Below are 11,774 nucleotides of genomic sequence, written 5' to 3' on the forward strand. Positions count from 1 at the left end.
TCCCTGATCATGGCTCACACTGTGCATCACAAGCAACACAAGGCTGATGGACAGCACCTCAAAGCAGTCACATGCCCCAGGCCACTGACGCAACCTCAGCAGAGTACACAGACACACACAGGCACAGATCAATCACCTGCCATTGGCAACAGCGGATACAAACCTCACTCTGCACATGTGCCACTTGCCGGGGGGGTGTCACAGGTGTGGGGCTAGCTCAGCATGTCAGACACACAGCACAGCTTCCTTCTCACATCAGATGGGTAGAGCATTTGCCTCCACCATGCAGCTGTGGTGCAACACTCCACATAGACACTCACCCACAAGACAAGGAACATTCACACACATCAATGTCCAGGGGGCGTACACATCATTTGGACACTCTCACCACAGCTCCACTCAACTCACACACATCTGTGGGTACAGTCACCTGTCACACCGGGGGGACCACTGAATCACATCAGGACTATAGAACAAAAATGCCCAAGAGGATTAGCCAGGCTGAATGTGCCATGCACCATGCAGTGATTGTCACAGTAAGCACAATGCAAGTGAGGAGTGCAGACATGAACTACATCATGCTCTGCATGAGAGACATAAGGCATTCCCCCCCCCTGGGACCCACTCTAAACAACATTGCATGTCTGTCACACCTGGACACAATGCCAGAAGTAACAGTCACAAAAAAGGTGCACAGTCAAAGCTTGTGGAGTCAGCACTCACCTGCTCCCCTGGTCTCCTATACAGGCTGGGGTACTGTGGGAGGATGACGTCCAGCAACGCCTCATTCTCCTCCTGGGTGAATGGCTGGTCCCTCTCCACAGACCTGGACATGGTGACAGAGGAAGCAATGACAGCAGCAGTGGTGTCCAATGACGTGTTGTGCGGGCAAGTGCCCTCTCATGAGTTCTGGCTGCCTTATATCTGCCTTGCTGGGCTGTTTCATTTACAGGAGTACAGAGTGATTGGTCAGACTCATTTGCATCCTACGTTTCCTCCAATCCCTTTAAACATACACCAGTGAGTGCCATTGCATGGTTCAAAATTTGAGCATCATGTCAAGTCAACAACCACTTTGCAACATTGTATATTGTCTCCAACCGACTTTTGCTGGCCACCTGATGGAAAAAATTGAACTGGAAACTCGGTCTCCATGACAACCAGCATTCATTTAGGCCATAATACTTGTCCCTCATGTGTCCCCGATGTAATTTTACAATCCACTCACAGGTACGGTGCGTTTGACACGTACCCCTACGGCACCAGTTGCACAGTGCGTTTGACACGTACATGTACACACTGGTCGTACACGTACGTGTACGACCAGTGTGTACACATACGTGTACGACCAGTGTGTACACATACATGTACGACCAGAGTGTACACGGACGTGTATCACCAGTGTGTACACGTACATGTACGACCAGTATGTACACGTACGTGTACTATCATAGTACACGTACGTGTACACACTGGTCATACACGTACGTGTACAACCAGTGTGTACACGTACATGTACCACCAGTGTGTACATGTACGTGTACGACCATGTACGACCACGACCAGTGTGTACACGTACGTGTACTACGGTAGTACACGTACGTGTACACACTGGTCTTACACGTACGTGTACACACTGGTCATACACGTACGTGTACGACCAGTGTGTACACGTACGTGTACTACCGTAGTACACGTCCATGTTCTACCGTTGTACAAGTACGTGTACACATTGGTCATACACGTAGGTGTGTACGATCCGTACACACACGCGTACTCCTACGCCAACACCAATATAGTGATACGTACCGTACACACGCCCTCAGAGCGTGTGTACGGTGCCTTTCACATCTTCCACTGGTGATAGGAGGTGCACAGGAAAGGAATGGAGGTCTCAGACTCGCACAAGGCTGTACATCAAGTCATTGTCAGTGCAGTTCTTCTTGTGCAGGGCCTATGTGTGTCAGGCAGTGATATGGCACATGTCTCCTCATATGTGTACGACCAGTGTGTACACGTACGTGTACGACCAGTGTGTACACGTACGTGTACACACTGGTCGTACACGTACGTGTACACACTGGTCATACACGTATGTGTACAACCAGTGTGTACACGTACGTGTACTACCAGTGTACCACCAGTGTGTACATGTACGTGTACGACCATGTACGACCACGACCAGTCAGCCACCTGAGGCTGGACTTGTACAGGACTGAGGTAATCATCTGTGGATTGTCTCCTTACAGCTGGGTCAACTGCTTGTGTCCCACCCACAAGAGCCCTGCACAAGCACCCAGTGGGCACGCACACAAGATGGTGTGCATCATGTATTGCTCGCTCACATTTGCCATGGTAATCACCAGCATCTGTACCTCAGGCTGCAACACCCTCTGCATTATGCACATGATCCACAGATAGATCCACTCCAAGGAAAGACAGACCATCCCCCAGGTCCACGACAACATCTGTGTCAAATACTGCCCTGCCCTCTACGGAGCAAGTACATTCAAACACCCGGGAAACTAGTACACATCCAGGGTGCATCTGCACACCTCAGCTTCAACATCCCGCGCCCCAGCCACATCACCGTCCAGCAGAGATAGCTGCAATGGATCACTGTCTGCTGCAGGATGACCTTCAGACTCCCTACCCACACTCAGGAGGCAGGCCACAACCCCGACCCAAAACCAACCTTGTACCACTGTCGTCCGAGACCCCGTTGGGCCATCTCCGTGCATCCAACCTTGCCCTGGCCACCATTCTTCACATCCACCGTACTCCAGCATGCAGGACATAGTTCTCCCACCTGGCAAAACATACCTGGGACTCCCTCCCCGGGAACCTCCACATGAGCCATGACCTCTACGCCTTAATGATACTCTTCCAAATAGGTCTGACTGCACAGTATTGCAAGCCCCCCCTCAGCAGCTTGAGGCCATCACAGGTGAGTATTGTGCTCCATGTCTGCATTGAATGATACATTGTGACCCATGTGTGTCCTGTACCAGACTCAGATCCAAGGGTATGGATGGGTGGAGTTAGTTCAACACTCAGGCATAGTTTGACATTTACACACACATATGTTGTGGACTAATGCAAAATGACTGCAACATCTCATAATAAAAAATAAATCTTTTTATTTGCGGTGGGGTACGTGTTTTGGTAGATAAAATAAGGTGCTCTACCGGGTGCATGGAATCCAAAGTTCACAGGGGGAGATGGTATCCTTGGCATTTGAAGTCATCAGAGTCCAGACAACAGTGTTGGTCATCATTGGTCAGACTGTGACCAGCAAGTCCATGTGGCAGAGAATGTCATTGGATGTGGTGCTGCTGTTGCGCCAGAGGGCCAGGTGCCAGGCCAGGTGACCTGGGAGATGTGGATGGTCCGCTGCCTCTCACGGTCTTTTCCGTCGACGACCCACCTTCCTCCGGGGACCCTCAGATGCAGGCCTTGATGATGATTGGGACGCTCCGTCGGACGAATCCTCCTCCTCCTCCTCCTCCTTCCTCCCTGTGGCTGGTGCTGGTCTGCGCCTGGTGTCACAGGGAGGGTTGCCCATGTTGTCGGCGATCCGACGGAGTGAATGGCTTATGTCCCTTTCCACCGCCAGGAGCTCAGCCAGTCTTGCCTCCATCCGTCCTTGGTGTTGTTGTTGACTGGCATGTTGCTCGGCCTGCAGGTTCTTCATCTCATCGAGGGTCCCCTTCATCTCTGTGAGGCTCCCCGCTACCTGGCTGATGCCCCTGGTGTCACGCCGGTATGTGTCCAGGCTGTGGCGTATGTGTGACATACCGGTTCCCTCAGCTGGCTGGTCAGGTCCGCCTGCCTCCACTCCCACCACCCCTGCCCACACGAGCCTGGCCTGCCGTTGTAGGCACATCGGGTCTACGGGACCCCTGAGGGATGGCATTTGCGGGGTTGCCTGCCTCCTCCTGGGTGCCCGGAGAACCTTGTCCCTCCTGGTCAGACTGGCTCTGTTGTTCAGTGCGAGCAGGGCTCCTGGGTGTCTCCTCGGATGTGGCAGGAATGGGGGTGGTGGTTGGCACAGATGTACCTGAAGCAGGTGCTGCAGGGACTTGGGCACCAGAGGGTCCTGGTTGGTCGGGATCATCCACGGAGTGGTGAGAGTCGTCGCTGCTGGTGGGATCATCTTCATGCCGAGCCTGGGCCTGTGATTGTTCCCCCCATTGTTGGGGGGAGATCCATGACGTTGCCCTGTGTGTGAGAGAGAGACAATGTCAATGCTGTTTCATGCGACATCCATGTTTCATACATATTCAAGTTGGCACAGTTCCTCCAGGTAGTTGGATGTGCCTAGCACTCCTCTCAATGTCCACTTGTGGATGGGTATGTTGCGGGGGACAGATTGATATGTTCTCCTGAGTGTTTGACCTGTAGAATTGTGGCTAGGATGCTTATTTGGCTATGGATTGATCTTGTTGTGTCACATGTCCATTGTGAGAGTGGATGAATCCGTTGCCTGCCCCAGGGGTGTGTGCTTGTGTAAGGGGGGGCCTGCTGTTGTGTGTAGTGTGATTTGTCATTGGGTCTCCCAGGTGATGCGTCTGTCCCCTCATGGTGCATGCTAGCATGACAGTGAGTGTGAGTTCCTGTGCTAGATATCTGAGCTAGTGGAGTTGGTGTTTCAGTGTACAGTGGTCACAGGAGGGCCTTGTGCTGCATACAGCAGGGCCAAGTGTCAGCTACCTTGTCAGTACTTTGCCAGTCCCTGTGCCTTGGGCATGGTGCATGGGTATGTACCTAGGCCATATGGGCTGAGGGCATTGGTGTCTGCTTCCGAGTGTCACAATGTGTTTTGTGAGGCCCACCCTCCCAGCATCCCGGACATCCAGTCTTGGGTTTGTGGTTCGTGTAGCCTGCGACATGGCATGGCCTTGCTTTGTGAATGGGGCATGGACATGTTAGTGGCATGAGCATGCTTTTTGAGTGTGGTTGTGTCCGGTGAGGGCTTGGGGGTAGTTGCGTGCATTTGGTATATTTGGGGTGTGGATGCCATTGCCCCCATGTTACGGAAGTAGTTTGTGTACTCACCAGGCTCTGCGACTCCTTCGACTCCGTGTACTCCCACCGGCGGAAGCAGGGCCATCACCTTCTCCTCCCAGGGATGGTAATGTACGGGTCTGCGGGGCAGCCCACCTCCAGTGATGTTGCTCTGGGCGTATTCCTCGTTCATTTTTAGCTTGATTGCCCAGCGCAGATCGTACCACCTGGCTTGGCATTCATGCCTGGTCCTTCGGATGGGCACAACAGCATTCACCTTATCGACGATCCTCTGCCACAGGCTAGTTTTTTGGGCTATGCTGGTCTGTCTGACCAATGTTCCAAACAGCTGTGGCTCGACTCTGATGACTTTGTTGACATGGAGGTCCAGCTCCAACCTTGTGAACTTTGGATTCTTGTCTGTGGGCATGGTGTGGGGTGTGGGTGTGGATGGTTGTGGGTGTGTGGGTGTGAATGTGACGGTGTGTGTGTGAATGTGAAGAGGGGGTGTTTGTGAAGGAGGTTGTGTGAAGGTGTGTAAGTTAAGGTGTAGTTAAGGTGTAAGTAAGGTGCAGTTGTTTGTCTGTGGGGTCTGGCAGCAGTGGGTCTGTTGCAAAGGCTCATGGGTTGTGTGTGTGGGCCCTTTTTATTGGTCCATTTGTGGGTGTGGCTGGGATTGAATTTTTGGTGGGTGTGTTATAAGAGGTGGTTGTGATTTTGGGCCTCTGTTTGCCTGTTTGGATGTGCCAGGTCAGTCATTGAGATGTATTTTGTCATGTAGACGTGTTTTGTGGTGTTGTTATTATATTATTATTATATAAAGTTTTCTATAGCGCGAACAAGATCCCATGGGATATCAGAGCGCTGAACAATCACAATAATACTGGAAGGCAAATAAAGTAACAATCACAAATAAAATACACAAAAGGATCATAAAGTGCACGTAAAATCATATAGATGATATGATAAGCACAGTACAGTGTAATGCCAAGGAAGAAAGAATAATGTCAAAGGGCCCCGGGGTTAGCCCAATTACTGAAGGAGTTTATTCAACAGGAATCTTTTGACTTCCAGCTTGAACACCGCTGTTCTGGTGATTCTGCGTATTTCAGGAGGAAGAGAGTTCCATATCCTATGAGCCGCGCCAGAGAAGGCTCTGTTAGAGGTTCTTTTTTTGTTAAGGATGGGTGGTTTCAAAAGTAAGGTAGTAGCGCTTCTAGAGTCTCTTAAACCACAAGATAGTTCAAGTTTTTGCGCCAGATACCTGGGCGTCTTGAAGTGGATAGCTTTGTGTGTCATCATGGCAATTTTTAGCTGGATTCGTGATTCATAGGGGAGCCAATTTAGAGATTTTAGGACTGGCGAGATGGGCTCATTGCGTTTGGTGCCTGTAACCAATCTCGCAGCAGCATTCAGTGAGGCCCTTAGCGGAGCCAGAGTGTATTTGGGCAGGCCACAAAGGGTAGCACTGCCGTAATCTAGCCTCGGTAGGACAAGCGCTTGGACCACCTGCTTGAACTCTTTAATTGGAAGGAAAGGTTTGATGTTTCTTAGTGTCCTTATCAAGTGGTTTGCTCCTTTACATGTGTTGCTGATCTGATTTTTCATATTCAGGTTCTTGTCTAGGGTGACTCCTAGAGATTTGGCAGAGTTTACGATGAGCGGAGTGCAGTTGAACGCAGTAAGATGACTCATCCAGAGGTCAAGGTTGGGGGTGTAGTTCAGAGGGGAGACGAGCAAGAATTCCGTTTTTGAGGTGTTGAGCAGGAGATGGTTCTCGGTTAGCCAGTTTTGAGTAAACGTTAGGATGGAGTTAAGTGATATTAGGTTTTCAGGGGATGAGATTTTCAAGTAGAGTTATGTGTCATCGGCATACATGTGGAAATGAATATCCATGGAGTTCAGTGCGTTAGCTAATGGTTCCAAGAAAAGGTTGAAGAGGATAGGGGATAAAGCGGATCCTTGGGGGACCCCCATGAGAACAGGCGAGGGCTTGGAGAGAGAGTGATTTGCCTTGACTCTTTGCGATCTGTGATGGAGGAAGGACGAGAACCACTGTAGCACCTGATTGACAAAACCCATCCTGTTTTGCAGGATGGTTAAGAGGTTGTCATGGTTGACCGTGTCGAAGGCAGAGGAGAGGTCGAGGAGGATCAGGAGGCAGGATTCATTTTGATCGAGAATCTTTAGAATGTCATCAATCACAAGAATGAGTGCCGATTCAGTGCTATGCCCCTTCCGAAAGCCAGATTGATGTTGGTCCAAGAGCTGGTAGTTCTCAATGTGACCACAGAGTTGGAATTGAACGCATTTTTCAAGGAGTTTCGCTAGTGTGGGTATGTTGGAGATAGGTCGGAAATTGTTGAGGTCTGTCCTATCCGCGTTAGGTTTTTTTAGTATGGGGGATACTTGGGCGGCTTTTAAGCACTCAGGGATTGTGCCTTGTGACAGAGACGCGTTTACAATCCTTGTCCAGGTGGGAATGAGTGCGTTCTTGATTTCCTTGAAAATGGATGGGGGTAACGGGTCACTGAAGTGATTGGAAGGGTTGATATTCAGGAGAATCTTTTTGATGTCTTGTTCACTGAGCGGGGTAAAGGTGTCCCAGGCCGCGTTGTTCTTAGGGGTCAGGGGGGTAGAGTTGAGCTTTTTAAAGAGGACAGGAAACGAGGCTGCCATGGAGGAAAGGAGACCAGTATTCTTAGCAGCGAGGTCGGATGATATGCGTTTTGATTTCTCAATGAAGAAAGAGGCGAGATCGTCGCATGAGGGTGGACTGCTTCCATGTTCCGATAGGTTAGGACCTGCAATTGATTGTTGTTTGACCAATTCGAAGAGTTTCTTAGGGCGGTTTGCAGCTTGGTCTAATTGGTGTCTGAAATAGTTAGACTTGGCGTTCCTAATTTGTTTATGGTAAACGCTCCTAGCAACTCTTAGGAGTTTAAGTTGGTGCGTGGAGGGATTCGATCTCCAGGCGCGTTCAGATGCCCTAAGATTGCGACGTTCCGTGTTTAGGTTTTCATTAAACCAAGGTTTGGATATTTTGGAGGAGGCATTTTTGTGTTTGATGCGAGTCGAATTGACCCTCCTTGTGCTGTTTTACAGTGTCCTGGTTCTGTACGAGTCTATTTCGCGTAGGTAAGGTTCGTACATGCGCGTTGCTGTGTGAGGGTGCTGGGGTACTGTGTTGGGGTATGGTGCGTACAAGTACGGGGCTGGGGTACGGGCCTGGGGTGCGGTGCGTACAGGCACTACGGTCCTGGTGTGGTAAATATTTCGTTACCGGTACTATTTTTTATGCGGTAAAGTCTATTAAGAATAACTCAGTAAATATAAGAGGCAGAATCCGTGGTATTAGAGGTTTTAAAAGGCTTTATTCCTATACAAAGGAATACAATTCGAATTGTAGGCATTCTATTCCATCACCACGAAAGTTCAGGAAGGAAGGGCATACATTATTGACAGATAGGCAGTTTTATAGAAAATACATTACAGTGAAACAGATGCAAGAGGCGTAACAGCTGATAGTGTAGATAAAAGGTACATACGTAACTAATAGAGGCGGTACATGGGCGTAATTTAATAAACGTCATCATACATGATGTCACAAGTGGGTGGATCCATAAGAGAATCCTGCAATGTCAGCAGAAATAGTTGGCAGAGATGCGCGCGCAGCCGCATGACATGTGATTGACGTGCAACTAGAGGGTGAAGGAGACTTGACATTTAGCTCTACATGTGGAGACAAAAGTCTGGGGGTCATGTCAACCTAATACCAAATCATATCTAATATCCTATGTTTAAAGAACTGTGTTATCCAAAAAGAGAGGTCTCTTAGGATGGAATCTTATTCTATACTGACTATACTGACTGTTAGTGCGTGTACAAGCGTCTAAGTGTCTACACTAGATGCGAGGGGGTAGGAATATTCCATGGTAACGGGGCTATGAATTACTTGCATGAGGGCAGCGAGGCCTGGCCCTTTGCACGGTAGCTGGAGGAATGTTTACCTAAACTACTAGACAGGAATGCATCGGATGAGGAGCGGAGGAGATAATCTTGAAGGTGAAATACAGTTTTTGGCAGGCGACTGGCTGGATCAGGCACCGTTAGCAGCGCAGGGAGTAGGACAAAGTTCATGGACACAGATGCAGGCTCAGACTGGAGCTTTCAGAGGCAGAAGGCAGGAAAAGGCTTGATGACAGAATTCGGGCCTACTCGCCTGAATCTGTAAAATGTGGAAAGTGAACCACATAAAGTCGGTGGCCTTTCATACTTAGGAATGGAATATCTGACCCATTCATGGCGGATCTGAAAGAGGACATGTTGACGGTGGACGCACATATATTTGCGTCTTCAAAACTGGAGCAGGAGGGAACATACACGTACTTATAGCATGTACATGGAGCCGTTGGGGTCTACGATAGGGGACATAACTGATCACAAAATTCATATTTCCTCATTCCCTCCTTGTCCCCTACGGACCCTCAGGAGATATCGATCTTCATCAATCCATCGATCTGTTCATATAGCATCATTTGTTCTTCTTTCTTCTTCCGGGATCTTGAACGAAAACTTGGATGTGGGATACACGAGGTGGCACACAGACCACAAATCGCTGGCCCACATTGTAGACATAAGCAGCAACTGAATAGTATGAGAAAGCCAATACCTAGGAAGGATAGGATTCTTCATCCCCAGGCTGACAACACGCCCCAGAACCAACCGGACCAAGTCCAGGTGCCTGGACTCTGGTGTATCTGGCTTATAATCTTATGAAGGCGAGTTATGGCTTTATATACTGACGGCGAATTTTCTGGTATGAAAATGCAGCAACTTGATCCGATGACCCTACAAGCTCCACCCCTATCGGCCAGGATGACGTCAAGGACAAGACGATTTTGAAGCACAACAATCCGCATAGCAGACTGCTCTTCTGTTAAATTGCCTAAGGCGGAAATAGTTTCGTTCACTACTGCTTCAAGGGTTCTGGTTAATCTACGTATCAGTTTACTATTAGTGACTGTACCTATATAGGGAAAGAAACCTTTATTGAAATCTGTGTATTTTTCCCATGCTGTTTCAGTGTAATCGACAATTGGGAGATCTCTCTGCTGTCTATTGTGTACTAAATGGGTATTTCTATGATAATCAGGAGGGGCTAGAAAAACGGGTGGCAGAAGGAATGCTATGTAACAGGTACCATCCCAATCTAGAGGTAGACGTATATATGCGGTCTGGCCACATATAAAGTAGGAATGGCGAGAAGCTCTGAATGTAGACTTGCCTTGATCACTGAATTTTATTACAGTGGTGCATTTACTATGGCCCATGTGTATGGAACCATTCTTTCTTACACATAATTCCCCTTTTACTGGGAATACTGACATGGCGGGCAAGATTGGTGTAGCTTCAGATTCAACGTTCAGGATCATGAGGTTAAGTGTAAAATTACCTAATCCATATACTTCATTTTCTAGATCAGTTCCTGTTCTTTTGGGAAGTCCCTCCTTGTTAGGGTAGCAGACTTTAAGCAAAACTAAGTTCAGGTTTCCCCATACCCAGTTGTCTTGATAAACTGCGGAATTTGAATCTAGGGAATTAATCAAACTAAACCATGCTCCACAGGAGCCATTGTGTGTGAACGGATAGGGAAAGAGGGGCAAAACTCCCTTATAGTTCTGATAGGGAGGGAGTCGGCCACATATCCAACAATTTGTGGCATTGCTGGTTTGATGGGAATGATGTAACATACTAATGAAAGTGTTGTTGCGCAGCGCAAATCTATAAGACAATTCATGTGGAGGTAATTCGCTAAAAGAATGTTCTGCAGTTATATTGTAAGCACGTTTAGGAATAGGGCAATACATGTGTAATAGTATGCTGACAATGATGATCAGAAGACTTAGAAAAAACAAAATTAATAATGTTACTGTGCAGTGACTACGAAATGATTTACAATACGCATGCTTCTTGAGCTGCATCTGATGATTTCTTTCTCTATTCCGGTCTAGAGGATACATGTCAGAGACAAATTCAACCGATTCACCTTGGAGAGGACTTAAACAATCAAATTGTCTGACTTACTAGACCTCAATTTTAGTTTGTAAAGTTCTGGTTTTGTTAATTCAGCCAAGGGGAGCTTTGAGTCTGTCTGTGAGGGAATACAGGGTTGAGTATCTACACTTGATGGTAGTCCATAAAATTTCTTGATATGACTCGAGTGCAACCACCCTTTCCGTCCCTCGATTTTCACGGCTGTCCTTGTGGTGAGTAGAACCAACTTCGGTGACTTCCACCTAGGATCCAGTTGGGTCTTCCGGTCAAAATTCCTGACCAGCACCAGGTCCCCAGGAACCACGTCATGGGGCTTCACCTCAGTATTGTCGGGAAAAGCTGCGGATACCTGTGAACGACAAGATTGTAGTGCAGACATCAAGGAAGCCAGGTAATCTGTCAGCATATTACAGTCAACATCAGTGATTTTGCGAGGTATAGGCGTCCCCCACATATTTGGTGGTCTACCGAAGATCACCTCGTACGGGGATAGCCCTGTTCGAGAATGTGCTACCATTCTCATGTAAAAGAGCGCAACTGGTAAGGCTACTATCCAATCGACTCCTTTTTCTCTACATATTTTGGACAATCTAATTTTCAGAGTTTGATTATGGCGTTCCACGAGACCTGCCGCCTCGGGATGTCGGACACAGTGGAATTTCCATTGGTAGCCTAATAAAAGGGAAACGTGTTTCATTAGTTCGGATGAG

Source organism: Triturus cristatus, chromosome 4_2 (genome assembly GCF_964204655.1).
Source record: "Triturus cristatus chromosome 4_2, aTriCri1.1, whole genome shotgun sequence".
Lineage (NCBI taxonomy): Eukaryota > Metazoa > Chordata > Amphibia > Caudata > Salamandridae > Triturus > Triturus cristatus.